Source organism: Hemicordylus capensis, chromosome 5, assembly GCF_027244095.1.
Source record: "Hemicordylus capensis ecotype Gifberg chromosome 5, rHemCap1.1.pri, whole genome shotgun sequence".
NCBI lineage: Eukaryota > Metazoa > Chordata > Lepidosauria > Squamata > Cordylidae > Hemicordylus > Hemicordylus capensis.
Window position 1 is genome coordinate 35,827,687 of NC_069661.1, and position 17,016 is coordinate 35,844,702.

The 17,016-nt window shown below is 43.5% G+C and overlaps 1 protein-coding gene across 1 annotated transcript in view; it reads right to left on the minus strand.

Annotated features, from left to right (window-relative positions):
* Positions 1–15,309, minus strand: part of LOC128325886 (uncharacterized) — a 147,006-nt gene extending 131,697 nt beyond the window's left edge. The window contains exon 1 of the mRNA XM_053251735.1: positions 15,267–15,309. The gene's annotated coding sequence lies outside the window, so the exon portion shown is untranslated. The remainder of the gene's footprint in view (positions 1–15,266) is intronic.
* Positions 15,310–17,016: the final 1,707 nt, after the last annotated feature.

Below are 17,016 nucleotides of genomic sequence, written 5' to 3' on the forward strand. Positions count from 1 at the left end.
TGTTCACCCCTCTCTCCAGCGGCCCCTCGAAGTGAGGGAGATAATGATGAAAATAGGGAGGGGTGGAGCTGGGGGCCCCTCAGGAGTTCGGGTTCTTTGAACCCATTCGCTTAATTATAGCTACATCCCTGGGGGGCATGCAGTTTCACCTCTCTACAACCAGAGTTATGGGAAGAATCTCCTCCCCCGCTCTGCTCCTATTGGCTGTGCAATAGGAGGTACAGCTAGCTCCCCTGCCTCTCTGCAGTCTCACTGACTGCAGAGAGACTGGTCTCCCAAATGTACGAAAGCATACAGGAGAGCGGGGGGAGGGGGCACAGAACCGCGGGTTCACTATACCCGTGGTTCCACATTACATATGACCAGGGCCTAAGCCTCATCACATGATCACCCAAACCTGGGTTAGGAGCAGATTCCCAGGTTTTCATGCATGTGTGAACCAGGGCAAATCCCCCAAGCCCTCTCTATGATCCCTTGCTCAAAATGGCTTGAATAGGGCTTGCCTCTTCTCCTTCCTCCTTGTGGTCAATCAGATGGTGGCTGTGATATAATGAGATTTTCCCATTATGGAAAGGTTCTCCCAATTCTCAGGAGGACTTCCCTGTTTCAAGCCTGCCACTGTGGTGCTTGTCGGAGAGTGGGGGTTGCAGAGTCCAACAAGGACTCCAAGCCCCAAACCACACCCTTCCAGTTGTGTACAAGTACCAGTTGAGTTTAATGGGATTTAAGCATTCTCAAATTCCCATTGAAATCAAGGAGGCTTCAGTCAGTGGTTATGTTCTATTGATTTCATTGTGGACTAAATGTCCTTAACATTCTCTAGACTATGCACAACGTCCTCATACATTGTATAGAATATTTGTGACTTCCATAGTTCCTGGAACTCTGAAGTTCACATCATCATCCTGGAAAATTGACTTTAGTTGTAAAAACAGTGCACTTGCATTTTCAGTGACTGACATGATGAGGAAAATTACTCAAAGCAGTTCCACTGGAATCAAAAGGACAAGCTAGGCATTGCCTAACTTGTCCTTTTAATTTCAATGGGATTACTTTGAGTAATTTTCCTCATGTCAGCCATTGTACTCAAGTTGGGCAAGGATTAATTTCATGGTATCGGTAGGTGCCCCAATCCAGTGTGGTTACATTTGTACGTACTGTTACCAACTGCTCTGCATGCACAAAATCACAATGGATGCTGCTGCAGACAGAAATAAGGTTCACAAATCAGCGCTTGACATGCAGAAACTGATGGCGGAAGCTACAGTGGACAAGAAACTGGAGGCACCTATGTGGATCAGGAGTTGGAATCGCTATCCACCTCTGCTATCAGCTGTGAATAAGTGCCCACCACGCTCTGCATCAAGTTGTCACGGGATCTCTGGACTGAGCCCAGTATTTTTTTTCCTGCCATCATCTATGCAGGAATAAACAACACACTTTGAAGACTACTATATGAGTAACAGATTTTTTAATCATGTACTTTCAGAATATTTAACTTATACATAACTTGGTAACCTCAACATTTACAATTCCTTTTCCTGTTTTGAGTATTTTTATTATTACAGTTAGCAACCATTTCCTATTCTCGATTTTCCATGTTTGATGTTTTCATTTTGGGCCATTTAGAACATTAGTTTCACTCTGTGTCCGTATGGCATGTCAAGCTTTAGATGATCTCATTCACATCTTGTCCAACCAGGACAGTCTGTTTGCAGACTCTGTGTATTGTATGCCACATGTAATAAATACACAATAAAACATAACTGTGCTTGGGTAGTTCCTGAAGGGTGTTTGGAAATTTCACAGATTGTATAGCTTTATGGTCAGTTGTTTTTGTAATTGTGCGCACATGGTACTTTTGCTACAGTGCAATTGTAATCTTATCTGAAAGTGCTTACATTGTAGACTGTTAACTGTAGGTTTAAAAAGAAAGAAGCATACACCTGGGATCAGACCTTGGGCCTAGCGCTATGTAATGAAATATGGTCAGAAATCTTTATCAGTATAAGACGGTCACTCACTTATTTTGGTCTCAGGAAGCTCAGTTTAAGATATTCTTAGATGACATGTGACACCCACAAGGTTAAATGGAACTCATCACACTAATTATTTTTTGTACTAGAAATGTACAGCCACACATGAGACTTCTTTCATTTATGGTGTTCATATAACAAGGTCAGTACTTACTGGCTACAGATTTTGGAGGAGTTGCCACATTACTGGCATCAACTTTAATTTGGATCCCTCTCTAATTGTGCACAATTGCTTGGATAGGAGGTTTCCATTTTCTCTTCGAAAGCTGACATTAAACACGCATATAGCAGCCAAGCATTGGAAACTGGCAATTATCCCATATATGGAGGAACAGCTATTTTAAAAAGTCCCGGAAATTGCTGAGCTGGACAAATTCAGACATTATTTAAAGATGACATGGGCTACCTTTGGCAGTTCAATGGCCAAAAAATGGCTCAGTTCATAATTTACTGGAGTACCTATTGGCCAACATGTTGTGCGATGAAATTCAGGTGGCTCTGACTCACCCGTGCCACTGTGAACATCTTTTTTTTTAAATGATGGCTTTGTGCAAGAACACTCTTCTTCAGATACTTAACCTAATGTGATCACACTTCAAAAGTGCTACTTACATTGGAAATAATGTAATTAGCATCACAGAAGTGCAGTTGCACCAGCTTCGGTATTTGTGAAAGCAAAATACTCAGCCTCTCACACATCCCGGAGAGACCATATTATGCCCTTCTTAAACAGCTGCACTGGCTGCTGATAGGTTTCTGGGCAAAATACAAAGTGCTGGTTATTACCTTTCAAGCCCTGAACGGCTTAGGCCCGGGTTACCTTAGAGAGCACCTTCTTCTGCATGATCCCCACTGCACATTAAGGTCATCTGAGAGGTCCGTCTCCAGGTGGCTCCAACAGTATGTCTGGTGGTGACTCAGAACCAGGCCTTCTCTGTAGCTGCTCCTGGGCTGTGGCATGCACTCCCAGGAGAAATCCATAGCTTGGGTGCATTGTTGACCTTCAAGAGAGCCCTTAAAATGTATTTGTTTGGTCTGGCCTTCCAGGGTTTTTTAAATGTTTTTAATTGTTTAATGGTTTTAAACTTTTTTAAAATTGGTTTTGTATTGATTGTTTTAAAATTAGTGATTCACAGGTTTTGTTTTATTGCTGTGCCCTGCCCAGAGCCTTTTGGATAGGGTAGTATAAAAATGTATTTATTAATTAATAAGACCATCGGTGGTTTTTTTAAATGCACTTGCAGCAGTGCAGGTGGTTCAGATCCGCCTGCATTTCACTGCAAAACATGTCAGCCACTGCAATCTATATATATATTTCTCCTGGGTGTGCCCAGGGAAAATGCGTCCCGGCAGCCCAGCTGATTGGCTGGGCTGCGGAGGCGCCTGATTAGCTGGCGGCGCACCCAGGAGAATTGGACCGCGGAGGCAAGGAGGTGGCGGGCCTGGGTCCACACCTGCCTGGAGGCGAGGACATGAGGTGGGGGTGGGGGGAGAAGGGGCTGGCTACCTCTCTGGCAAGTGGCAGCAGTGGGAGGAGCCCAGGCGCAGAGGAGGAGGAGGCCGGCCAGCATGCGAATGAAGCCCCGCCGGCATGAGAAGCCCCGCGGCTTGAGGAGGCAGCGGGCAAAGCCCTGCCGGCCTGAAGAAGTGGCCGGCGGGCAGGCGAAGCCACGTCATCATGAGGAGGAGGCGGGCGGGTGAAGCCCTGTCGTCGTGAGGAGGCGGCAGGCGGGCGGGCGAAACCCTGCTGGCCTGAAGAGGTGGCTGGCAGGCGGGCACAGCCCTGCCGGCCTGAGGAGGTGGCTGCCATTGTGAGGCGGCGCTGGGCAGGCAGGCGAAGCTCCCATCGGCTGGCCTGAGGGGGTGTGGCTGTCCGGCAGGCAAAGGCCACCGGCTTGAGGAGGCGCGGCCAGGCAGGACAAGGTGGTGGAGAACCAGGGGCGCAGATGCTCTGTGCCCGGTCAACTAGCTTACTATTATTACATATACATGTTCCTTATGATCTGCATATTCATACTCTTGACAGTTATGTAAAAACATAACAATAATAGTAATAATTTAGAAAGCAGAAGAATTTTTCTTAATACTTCTTTGCACTAAATATCTGACAGTACAAGACTAACTATATTCACTTGCAAATAACTTCTATAGAGTTTAGTGCAATTTATTTGCAAGTAAGTCTGCTTAGGATTGCAGCTTATACATTATTAAGATCGTCAAAGGAGGTTCTGAGGTTGCCGCCAGCTCATCTGGTGAGACTCAAAGGAAAGCCTTCTCTGTCGTTGCCCCAGGGCTGTGGAATGCACTTCCTGTTAAAATTAGAGCTGCTTCATCCATGGTGGCTTTTAGGAAACAATTAATGATGCACCTTTTCAGCCAGGGTTTTAGTTGAATGGTTGCCAATTCATGGTTTTTAATTGAATTCTGTATTTTAAATATTTGGGTATTTTGTTTGTCTGTCAACCGCCTTGAGCCTTTTGTAGCAGGCAGTATACAAATGCAATCAATCATCAATCAATAAGGAACAATACACCATCACAATTCATCTTTTACCATCAGGTAAATCAGGGCCTGGTACTTGCTGTTTGTCAAAGGCAGTGCTTAAGAATACCAGTGGTTTAACCCTCATCCTCAGCCATGGGATAAATTCCAAACCCAAGTGCATAAATGAAGCCTAAACATGCAAACCACTACACTCCCAGCTATGACCTTCCAGAACATTGTTACCTGAACTTGTGACATAATATATCCAAAAGTATGTTCACTCACAACTCATAGATGCCCACACACGGTGAAGACTGTTGGATATCCAGCACATGAACCAGTACATTAAAAAATGACATGATTGCTCTGGGCTATCATCTTGTTAAGTGCTGCAGAATGTGGCACAGCACCCCAAATTGGATGTTCTTTCCTTTGCCCAATGAAGGTTGATAAGAAAACAAAGAGAAGATTTGACAGTTGGGGAGGGCTGGTTTGTAGAATGCCCTTGACAAGATACCAGACTGTGATGACTGCCTTTAGGTCAGTCAGAGTGTGTCCTTCCAGCTGAAATGTTCAGAACTGAGATGTTGCTGACTCTGAATTCTTATTAGTCTTTGGTTTAAAATGTTTATTTTTTTCTTAGCTAGCAACTCATGTTCTCAATGAGTTGTGCAGTTGCACAGAGCACCATGCTAGGGGTGGGAGGAGGTGTCAGCTGCCTACTTGGGAGGACCCCATGGGACATGTAATTTCCAGGGCACCTGATGTCCACATTAAGCAATGCTCTATCTACTGAACTATGTTTCCCAAGGTCCCTGGCACCTGGGGGACATTGCTATTTCGGTGTCCAGGACGCCAAAGTCTCACAAAGTAGCCTCCCCCACAACCAAGGGCACCCATGGGGGGGAGTGGGGGCAAGGGGAGGCATTTGCCCCTCCTGGATTCAATCAGTCCCACCCACGCCCCTGAGTAGAGGGCCAGTATCCTAATCTTCGGTAGTCAGTGCTTCCTTCAAGCACTAGGCGAGAGTATGTTTCTCTGCCTCGGAGAGAATGAATGTGAGAACTTGAATGAAGCACAAGAATGAGAACTTGAATGAAGTGCTTGCTGGTGATGATCGGGAAAGGGGCGGAGTTGCCCCCTTCCCAATACTGGCCATGCCTCCCTGCATCTGACGTTGACACAGCAGACTGGAAAAGCTTCATAACGTCAGCAACTGCCCTCTCACTGGCCACAAAAGAGCAGGAAGCAGATGCAGCCCTGCCAAAGCTGCTCCAGCTTTGGGATCATAGAATGTGCTTTGCAGGCTGGTGCATCCATTGACAGCAGCCACTAGATGCACAGCTCTCCATGGTTTCCATGGGGGGAGGGCATACTGTAGCTAGTTCACACTGGTGGGTGTGGTCAAGGAGTAGCATGCTTTGCTATAGACAGAACAAGAGATTCTATGGGTAGAACAAGAATGAGAGAGAGAGAGAGAGAGAGAATGTGAGGACTATATTGTTTTGTGGCTGAGACAGAAAGTGAGCAAGCTTTAACCCTGTGATTAAGGCATTATAAAACTTGTGGGCCTTATGGAAAACCTGCTACAACATTGAGCGGAAGAACACATTGGAGATGTGGCTCCATAGGCATTGATTCTCAACATTAAGACTTGCATTTTGGGTGGCATACAAATGTGTTAAATAGATAGAGAAATACATAAATAAATAACACCTACTGACTCCTAGGAGCTGTAGAGATTGAGAGCAGCATAGGACTGCCCCCTTGTTCTCTCTTACTTCTGTATCTCTCTGCTCTAACTCTCTTGCTCTTAGTAGACTGATATTCTCAGGCCACTCCCTTGTTCTAGTGCTTTCTCTTTCCTTCTTCTTCCTTCCACCACAAGGTAGCTAGTACAGGGTTCAGCCTTTCTGAGACCTTTGTAACTTCTTAAAACAAACCTTTGTTTTAGCCCTTAAGCAATTGTCTGCAGGTCTCATCTGTGAGCTCTGTGCTCATCAAACTAGATTTCTCTGCTAAAAATGGGATTGATTCAAATTCTTCCCTACAGATCAGAGGAGCGTGGATTAACTCTACAGAGCTGAAGGCAGAAGTTCCATGTGGAGCATATCCTTCCTGCAAGGAAAGGGACTTGGGCAGTTTTTCTTCATTCCAAAATTACTTGGACCAGTTAAAATTGGACTCTCAGAAGTCAGAAGGGGAAGTGGGGAAAGAAATGTACGAGAGTATGTTTGAGTTGAATGTTGAAAATTTTCTACCAATGTATATCTGCATCAATACACATAACTAAGTTGTTTTAACTTCTCATACTTCTTGCACATTCAGTTGCTGTTTAAGAACTTAAGGCCCTCACATGTTGTATCTATACTAGTCCAGCAGTGGTTGATCTCAGTTATGAAGTCGTGTAGATGGCCTAAACAAGCGAGCACCAACATCTGGATCCTTGAATCTGATCTATCTGGGCAGTTTGTGATCTAGCAAGCGAATCTGTACACAGATGTTGATTTTCCTTTCTGAATTGAGATGAAGGTACTTAAATATATTGCATTAAGTTCTTGGCCACAATCTCTTTAAAAACCAGTTTCATTACATATGTATTCCTCTTGTTCCATTGTTGTGGTGTATGACCATAGATGCTATCAGGAATACGCGCATTCATTATGGTTGATGGTTGCCTTACCAAGGAGTTGAGGTTTAAGTCCTTCTTCTCTGAGTACAAAACAAAACAAGGTTCCGAGAACTTTGTGACATCTTAGAGTAAAAAGGCTTTGCGAAGATTAACTTCATATGAATCGAGCCAGCTGATTCATTCTGCATTAGTATTACCAATGAGTGGTCTTTTGAAATAAGTGGAACATCTGGATGAACCCACAGTCTTCAGCTGCTAAGTGGAATTATTTTTTTAAAAGCAATAAAGTTGGAACACGTAAGATTGACTTTCTGTAATCTGCTTTAGTTCCACATTTAAATCCCCTAACCCTAGACATCACAAGAGACTTGACTTTTCTAGACTTTAGAAACAGAAAGTCTGCTTTCATGTTTTCAAGACTTTACCCCCTGTTATAACAGAGAGGTGGGTTCGGTCTGGTTTTTATTACGGAACAACTATAATAGCTTGACAAACACAACTTTATAGTCTGACAAAAGCAAAGAATTTCTTCCAACAGGCACTCCATCAAACATGGGGAATCAATTGTCTGTTGTTTCATTCTATAGCTACTGTACAGCCGTCATTCATCTGCCACCATACAACTCCAGGGCCAGTAAGATTAAATGGGGACAATTGAATGGAAAACGAACCATCCCAGGGCTACTGAACAACTTATCTGTTTTCCCTTGAGCGTCCTTAACAATCAGTTTTAATGCAACAGATAATCAGAAAGTTTGGGCCTACCTGACTCCTATTTACAATACTGCGATCCAATTTAATGGAGTTTCTATCTTGGCAACAAGATACAAAGTGGATGCACAGATTTACACCCCAAACTAAATGTGCTGAAATTCATCGGATACAGAGCTGACCCTACATAAAAGCTACTGTAAGTGAATTATTTACATCGGAATTATTCACTATGGAAGAAACTGGGCAGATTCCCAGAACCGAACCTCTTTTTCAGGAAGGGCATCTGAAGAACTGTCAGATACAAGACTGTTTTGAGGTGGGTAGGAGCCCAGCTGAGATGTTACCCTGTACACAACGCGCAAGCATCACCTCAGCTTGGTTCTGCAAACCCAGCAAACACACTATTATGGCTGCCAGCAGCTCAGGTGCTAAAATCAACAGCTGCGAGCTCATCCCTCCATGGAAAGCCCTCCAAGGGCATGTATGCCTTCCCAGCACACTTTGCACTGCCAGCAGACTGGGAAAAGCTTCATAATGTCAGTGACTGCCCTCTCATTGGCCACAAAAGAGCAGGAAGCAGATGCAGCCCCATCCAAGCTGTTCCAGCTTTGAGATCATAGAGTGTGCTTTGCAGGCTAATGCATCCATTGACAGTGGCCACTCTATGCACAGCTCTCCATGGTTTCCATGCGAGGCAGGGCATACTGGGTGCTGGTGGCTGGATAAAAGAGAGTAAGGGTTCTCACGACCAGAGAATCAGGACAGAAGGGCTCTCCTCTGCTCTACCCTCAGTAAAAAGCTGGGTAGAAAAGCTGGGTAGCCCTGCCAGGAGCAACATGGGCTGGAAGGCAATGCTTGAGTTCTGACAATTATGCAAATCTGAGTAGCTCACTTCTTACCCTGATTTTATCATTGTGGGAACCAGCCTTCTGCATACAAAGATAGGACCCCAAGAATTGTGAGCCATGTTCTGCTCAAGAAAAAGGGCTTTCCCATCCCCTTCCCGATTCTGCAGCCCTCAGCTCTCCCACAAAAAGCTGATTTGGAGGGCCTAGGGGCCCACAGAAATAGCACCATACTGTACATGGCATGGTGAGCTACCAGTGGACAGGGGATTTGGTGGAAATGGCAACCCCTTGAACAAGTGCTTTTCTGCTTGCACAATCTTCAGCGAGATCCACCCAAAGATACATTGCTCCCTATCCGTTGCACACATGGGACTTCCACTGTGTGCATGTCACCTAGAGCAGGGATCCTCAACGTTGGGCCCCCAGATGTTCTTGGACTTCAACTCCCATAATCCCCAGGCCCAGTGGCCTTTGGCTGGAGATTATGGGAGTTGAAGTTCAAGAACATCTGGGGTTCCAACATTGAGGATCCTGGACCTAGAGGTCAGGATGCCTTAGAAGGTCAACACGCAAAAGGGGCAGAAGCCAGCAACTGGCTTTCACTTACAGGATGCTGAAACAAACTGATGAAACAAAAGACACCTTTTCAGGGTCACCCTGTATCAGCAGGACTATTCTGGAGTGAGTAATTTGAACTGGTTCTCATATAAGCTTTATTGAAATGTACAGGGGGTTCTCTGCTACAGAGCTTGTTAAGAAATGAAGTGGAAACCAGAATAATATGTCCAGGTGCAGTTTTTTATGTCAGTTTTTCCACAGGGTCAGCAAGTATTCAAAAGACCCAGTGAGGTAACACTGGTAACATCTTCTAAACATCTCTCATCCCATTCCTTTCAGTGGTTCATGGGGCCTATATCCCTTAACTGACTTCTTTGGTGACACCATAAACTGATCCTAGTTCAGCTGTACTCATGTTTATATGTTGTCATTTCTTTCTGAGGTGTTGGATATTATGCAGGCTCCAAATATGGGTGCAGACAGAATAATAACACAATGAACTCATTTACGATGGAAAATTACAATTTACATAATAGCTCAATTATATCTGTTAACTGAGCAAAAGAGGCACCTTTTAAAGTGATGGTTCTCATATTTAGCAGCTGGAGAGCAATTGTCCCTATCCAGTCTCAACACAGCATCTCTCCACTGGCTGTTGCTGGTGTCTACTTTATGTATGAGACCTTTGGGGACAGGGAACCATCTTTTGTATGTAAGTATGTACATAAACCATTCTGAGAGCTTTGTTGGAAAGTGGTATATAAATATTTGTAGTAATAGTAATTCTGTAACCCCTGCTAAAGAAGAAATAATCCCTGTAAGAGACCTTCACAAATATATAGTGCTGTTTACACTTCAAATGAGGATGCGCTAATCCATTTTTCATTATAGTTTATTGGTTTGTAGTTAGCTGATATTGAGAGAGAGAGAGAGAGAGAGAGAGAGAGAGAGAGAGAGAGAGAGAGAGCGCAATATGTAGAGAGAGAGGTGTGTGGAGCGGTTAAATATGTTTGGTTATCAGGTGTATAAAAGCAGGTGTCAGCATTGTCGGGGACTTCAGAAGGACATGTTGTTGATCCCTGAGAACACCTTTATGTCCATAGCCATTATGTGGTGGTGATGGAATGACTCTCACAAGCAGAAGGGGACCCATGGAAGACAGTTTGCCAACTTGCCAAGGGCTCCCTCAACCTGGAGCTGACCATGCATAACAGACAAAATTAGGAGAGTCAATAAAGAAAAGATACTAGTTGAGAATCAAATACATGTCAAGTCCATCACGTAAAAAATAATCCTCTCTTCAGACTTACAGTCACCATGAATAGAGAATAATTTTGATCAAAAGAACCATCAGCAGCTGCTGCAAAGAAGAACTATTCACATTTGATTGCCTCATCTGGCCTAGAAGTGGGGCGGGAGGCGAGGGTAGAGCATAACTTTAAACTTCCAGATGCACTGGAGGATTTGATTTCATTTAATCTGGAGAGGAGAGGAATTTGTCACCTCAGGAAGATGAAAATCCTCTTCAGTTTTCATGCTGCCATCCATGCATGATGGTTATTGGCTACATCCATGGAAGAAGCTGACATTATGATGAACTATTTAGTAACTTTCTCCAGCTTGATTGTCCTCAGAGATCTGGTATTTTGCTAGGCCCAAGTGACTACTTCCATTGAAAAGCTATTTTTGTTTTGGTATTTGCTGGAATGCTTTTTTGTGTGGGGAATGTGTGCATTTGAGACTTGTAGAAGCCTTGAAATTTCAGTTGTGCATCAAAATGTATTATTTCATACTCAGCTAAGACAAGATTTATTAACTTTTAATTTCAGAAAGCTTCCATAATATAAAATCTCAGCTGTAGCTATAGATAGAAATGTGAAAACAAAATTAAGGTGTAAAATCTCTTAAAATTATATACTACTACTATTACTTATATACTGCTTTTTCAATCAAAAATCCCCAAAGCAGTTTAAGTATTAACAAATAATAACAATAATAAGGTTCCCAAAGGACTTCCAGTCTAAGAAGAAATACAAAGGAGTCACCAGCAATAGCCACTGGAGGAATGTTGTGCTGCAGCTGAATTGGGCCAGTTGCTCTCCCTCTGCTTAATATAAAGAGAATCGCCACTTTGAAAGATGCCTCTGAGCCAGTTTGGATTAACCTCAGCCCACCACTGCTCCTACACATGATAAAGCTGTGGCCACCCCTACATTACTCAGTCGTGTCAGTATGTCCTTGAGTGATGTTGGGGCAAATGTGTTTGCACTATGGCCCCAGCAATATCATATGGGAGCATCTGAACCGGACCTCTTTGGCTAGTTAGCAGGGGACATCAAATGAATATACATTAATCAGATACAATAAAGAATAGAAATATTTGATAATAGATATAATAAAAACCCTTATTAGCCATAGGTCCACAGTTTGGTTTGCCAAATGATTATTTTTAATTGTCAATACATTTTGGTGTTTTTATAAGAATTTGATGTGAATTTATGATAACTTTAAGAAATTTGATATCCAAACATATTTTCTTCCACTCTTAGTGTTGTGAGTTACAGGTTGAGTCTCTGATTCGGACATCCAAAATCCGAATGCTCCAAAATCCAGAAACATTACTGCGTTGAAAATTTTCTTGCAATTAGTTTTCATTACATTTACAGCTATCTGTAGTTATTGTAAATTCAATGCTTATTTGTTTTTATACTTTAAATAAAGCCTAAAAAAAAAAATACAGTGTACAGTAACCTTTCGTGTTTAGACTTGGATCCCATGCCCAAGATATGTCATTACAGTATGCAAATATTCCAAAATCTGGAAAAGTTCAAAAACTTCTGGTCCCAAGCAGTTCAGATAAGGGATACTAAACCTGTACTTATTTCCCTTTTTTGTAACATTAGATAGCTATAGTCCAGCATCTGAGGGAAACATGAATATTGGATATCTGAACAATTCTTCTTTGTAAATTGTGGAAATTAAGATACAATTCTCCTTTGTAAACTGTGGAAATTAAAATACATTTTCTATCCCTACTCCTATTAGCTGACAGCTCTCCATATATTTTTTCAATAAAGTACCTAGTACTTTATCTTCAATAAAGAATCCAGTAAGTAAACGGGTCATTCACACAATCTGTAATGTAATGTCCTTGGCTGCAGGAGGGAGTCCGACACACAGAAGTCCATAGTAGAGACAAGGCAGTTTATTAACTAAAAGAGGAGAGATAACCAGGACCCAAAATGGTCCGGCCGAGTAGAGCATTCAGGGTAGGAGGAATGCTTCTCCAGCATGACAAACTGCATAATATCTTTCATACGTTTCAGGTGTGCTGGGAGAGCAATACCATTTAAAGCAACATACAGCACATCTCCCTTCTTACAGAAATAAAACAAATATACTATTAAAATCATGACTACAAATATATAAAATACAAATATATACAAAAATAAAAAGAACACGAATGAAAATAAAACAATTACCCAGGTACATATCTCTCTGGCATGAAGACACGCTTGCCATATGTTATATATCTGGGACTCCTTTCCTCAGATTGAACAGCTCGTGTCTTATCTACTGCGTCATTGTCCGACTTAACCTCTTCCATACTCCCATTAGACTTATTCTCATTAGACATACTCCCATTAAACATATTCAAAAACTGATCATGCTGCATAATTATAGGCATGCTCTGTACTATAGCCTCCCCCACATCATCTTCTTCCTCATTCCTCCGGCAATGCTTTAACTTCCGTCTATTTCACCAATAACTTCGTCTCTCGGAAGTTGTCACCCGATATGTACAGGGTTGATCACCCTTTTCTGTTACCACCACAGGAAACCATCCTTCTTTATTCTCTACCCATACTGCATCCCCTTCTTGCAGGGGCTTAAGAGGTTTCGCATTACGATCATAAAAGTATGTTTGCCTCTTCTGAACTCTCTGTAAACCTTCATACATCCCAGAAGGTGTCTTTGGGCATAATAAATCAGTAGTCACCAGGAGTTTATTTCTCAACATTCTACTCATCAGCATCTGGGCTGGTGAATATTCCATCCCCATAACAGGTATATTCCGATATTCTAGCAGTGCCACATATAAATCTATCTGGGCATCATCTGCCTTTTGCTTTATAGAGCAAATCGCTCTTTCCATCATCCCATTAGACTGGGGATACCCTGGACTACTGAAACACTGTTAAAAACCCCATTCCTGAGTTTTGAATGATTTTAATTGTTAAGTGAGTTGATGTTTTCAATGGTTTTAATTGTAAACCGCCCAGAGACGCAAGTTTTGGGCGGTATAGAAATGTAATAAAACAACAACAACAACATCTCCAGGAATGCTCTCAATTGTTTTGGCTTGTCTTCTGCTCCTGGTTCCTATTTGTCTGCTTGGCATGACCCCGGCTTTGGCTTTGACTTTCAGCTTGTCTTCAACCCCTCTTTCATGTTGCCTGCTTGGCTTTGACTCTTGGCTTCAATATTGACAGCTGGCTTGTTTCCTAGCCCCCATTTCTGATCAATTGTCTCATTCTTGGTCTTCTGCTGGGCCCTCCAGGTCCTGACTTGAGGCTCTAAAGTACCCTCCAGTGTCTGCCTGTGACCCACTGCTGAAACATATTAATAACTAACCAGCCCCTAATAACTGACCAAAGCCCCTAAGAGCCCCTAGTGCACAAAATGATCTATACCAAGAGGTACTCCTGCTGAAATACATCGCTCCAGAGGCCTGATTGCACTGGAGTGCCACACATGCACTTTAAAAAATTTTTTACCTCATCACTGCCCCACTGATGTTATGTAAATACTAAGCAAACTGGCAACACAGTCTAGTGTAAAAGGCAACACTGACTCACTGTTGCATAAACAACTGTGTAAATCAGATATCCCATAGGAATCTGCTTTATACTGAGTCAGAATATTGGTCCATCTTGCTCGATATGTTCTACACTGACTGGCAGCAGCTCCCCAAGTTTTCAGGTAGGAATCTTTTCCATTCCTCCTGGAGATGCCAAGCAGTGAACTTCAGGTCGTCTGCATGCAAGTAGATGCTCTGCCACTGAGCTACATTCCCATCCGGTGTTCCCTCTAACAGGGATTCCTAGACGTTGTTCACTACAACTCCCAGCATTCCCAGCTGCAATGGCCTTTGGTTAGTGATTATGGGAGTTGCAGTCAACAGCATCTGGGAATTCCTTTTAGAGGGAACATTGGCCCCATCCCCTAAGGGATTATATCTTACAGCAGATAGTACTCACATGTCGGCCTTGTGGTAGTGATAACTGCAAAGGGTTCAAGCACCTGGTGCAACGACACCAATTGATTACACCAAGAGGATATCTAACTTACCTTATTATATTCTGCAGAATACAAGAAAGATGATGCTCTACAGTGTATATCAAATGCAGCAAGGTAGAGCAACCCAAAATGGAATCCGCTTTAAGCATATATACAAAAATGACAACAAGTTTCACACTTCCAGCAAATCAAAGGGCAGGAGACAGTCAAGTGATACATCACCATAGCAAGCTTCTACATCAAACAATGACTGACATTGTTACTACTTAACATTCCTAAAACTATGCATCGTTATTCTGAGCAAGAGAAACAACCCTCTTTCCCACCAAAGGGAAAGAACAGGATGGCCCATCACTTCATGACTGTTGCTGAGTTCCGGATACAAAAGTAACATAGGTGTGTGAGAAAGGAGGGATACATGGGGACGCTGATAGCAGCTAGCCAGATCCCCCCACCATGTAGGAAGACATGTCAGGGCAAGTCTCAGAGCCTGTGGCTCTGTATTGGCCATCTAAAATGGCGTAGCTTATGTCAACTAAAGCAAAACTGAGTCTAGGGGTATCAGTAGCAAGCATGATATCAGTAGCGAGCATGAATTGTCCCCTTTCAGTGGTGGCTGGTCAGCAAGGGCAGGAGGGGCACTGCCCCCCACCAAAAAAAAAAAAAAAAAAAAAGCTAAAGGATCAGACTTACTAGCAGCCAGGGAAACCTTCAGAGCTGGGAGCTTCTTCTAGTCTCTCCTCCCCTGGTCTTTGGTCTTACTGGCTGGAAAAGCTGCTACTCAAGCGGCTCCAGCCAATCTGATTCCTAGGGGCCTCCTCCTGGCACTGCCCCCAGGAAGAACTAAAATAATGGGTTTAAAATGAACTTGCTGGTTGCTTCAGGGAGTATATTTTAAATACATTTTCCCCTTCTTCATGGGGGCAGTGCCAAGAGGATCCCCCTGGGAGGCTGCTATGGAATATTCCCTGGCTGCTAGTAAGTCTGATCATTCACTAGCTTGTTTGTTTGGTGGGAAGGCGGGTGCAATCCCTGCTCCCTTCTGCCCCTCCTTCTGCCTTTTGCCCTTCTTTTCTGCCTTATTGATTATTAATTAATTTAGTTAATTAATTCTCTGTGTAAACCGCTTTGAAAACTTTTGTTGAAAAGCAGTATATAAATATTTGCTGCTGCTGTTGTTTCTCCCTGCTTTTTGCCCTGGCTTTTTTGCTTTCTGCCTTCTCCCCCCACCCCCAGAAAACCCTTTCTGTTTTCCAGTTTTGCCCTACTTTCTTTCCCCCCCTTCTATTTTCTGTTTTCTTCAATGGTGGCAGGCTTGGGTAAATATCCAAGCCGGCTGGTGTGGAGGGAAGGTGGCGGAGTGGGGGCGGGGGAGCTTCATCCTTGGTGACCAGGTTCTCCCCTGCCCCACCCCTACTCCAATGCCCACTAGCCGCTACTGTCCCCTTTGGTTAGCAGGTCCACCCTGGTTTGCATTTGAATGTGAGCACTGTAAGATATTCCCCTTAGGGATAGGACCGCTCTGGGAAGAGCAGCTGCAAGCTTGCATGCAGAAGGTCCCAGATTCCTTCCCTGGCATCTCCAAGATAGGGATGAGAGGTTCCTGCCTGTAACCTTGGAGAAGCCACTGCCAGTCCTTGTAGATAATACCCAGTTAGATGGACCAATGGTCTGGCTCATTATAAGGCAGCTTCCTGTGTAGTCACCCATCCAGATGCAAATGAAGGCAAACCCTGCTTAGCAAAGGGGACTATTCATGCTTGCTACTGCAAAACTGGCTCTCCATCCCAACCCATGTTCTGGTTCAAGGAAATATGATGGCGCAAACTGGCAGCTCATGGAAGGGCAATGTATTGTACATATGAGCGCATCCCTCATGCAATCTTTGGCAGATGGTAGGGTTGGTTTCTATTGTAGCAGCAACTGAAATCCACTCCCAATCTCATCCATGCTTCTTTCTCTCCTTTTTTATTCAAGCAGAATCTACCAAGAGAAAGAGGAGGAAGTGCTTGGCTCATTTACTGACCCAGCACTGGGTATCTTCTGCCTATTTTGCAGCAATACCTGGAAGAAGCCATCTTGACAGGGTGCAATGGAGGCAGGATGCAGCAAGTATTTCAGCTGCAATGGGGCGACCCATTTGCTCATAAACCCCTTTTAATGCATTGTGCTTGCCACCCAAGTTCCAGTCAGCAACCAATCTAAGCAACCTGGAGCTTTTCCAAACGGCAACTGAATGCAGCTTTGCTACACTTCGACTGGGGAGGAGTTCATAAGAGGGAACCATTTACAGCAACATCAGGATGGCGACAGAAGGTGCCGTTCATACAGCCAAAGACATTATTCAGCTTTGCTCTTGAAAAATTTGTGCACAGTTACTGAGCAATATATGCATCCTTTAAAAGTAGCACTTTGGTTCAGTGGAACCACTGGAACAGCTTAA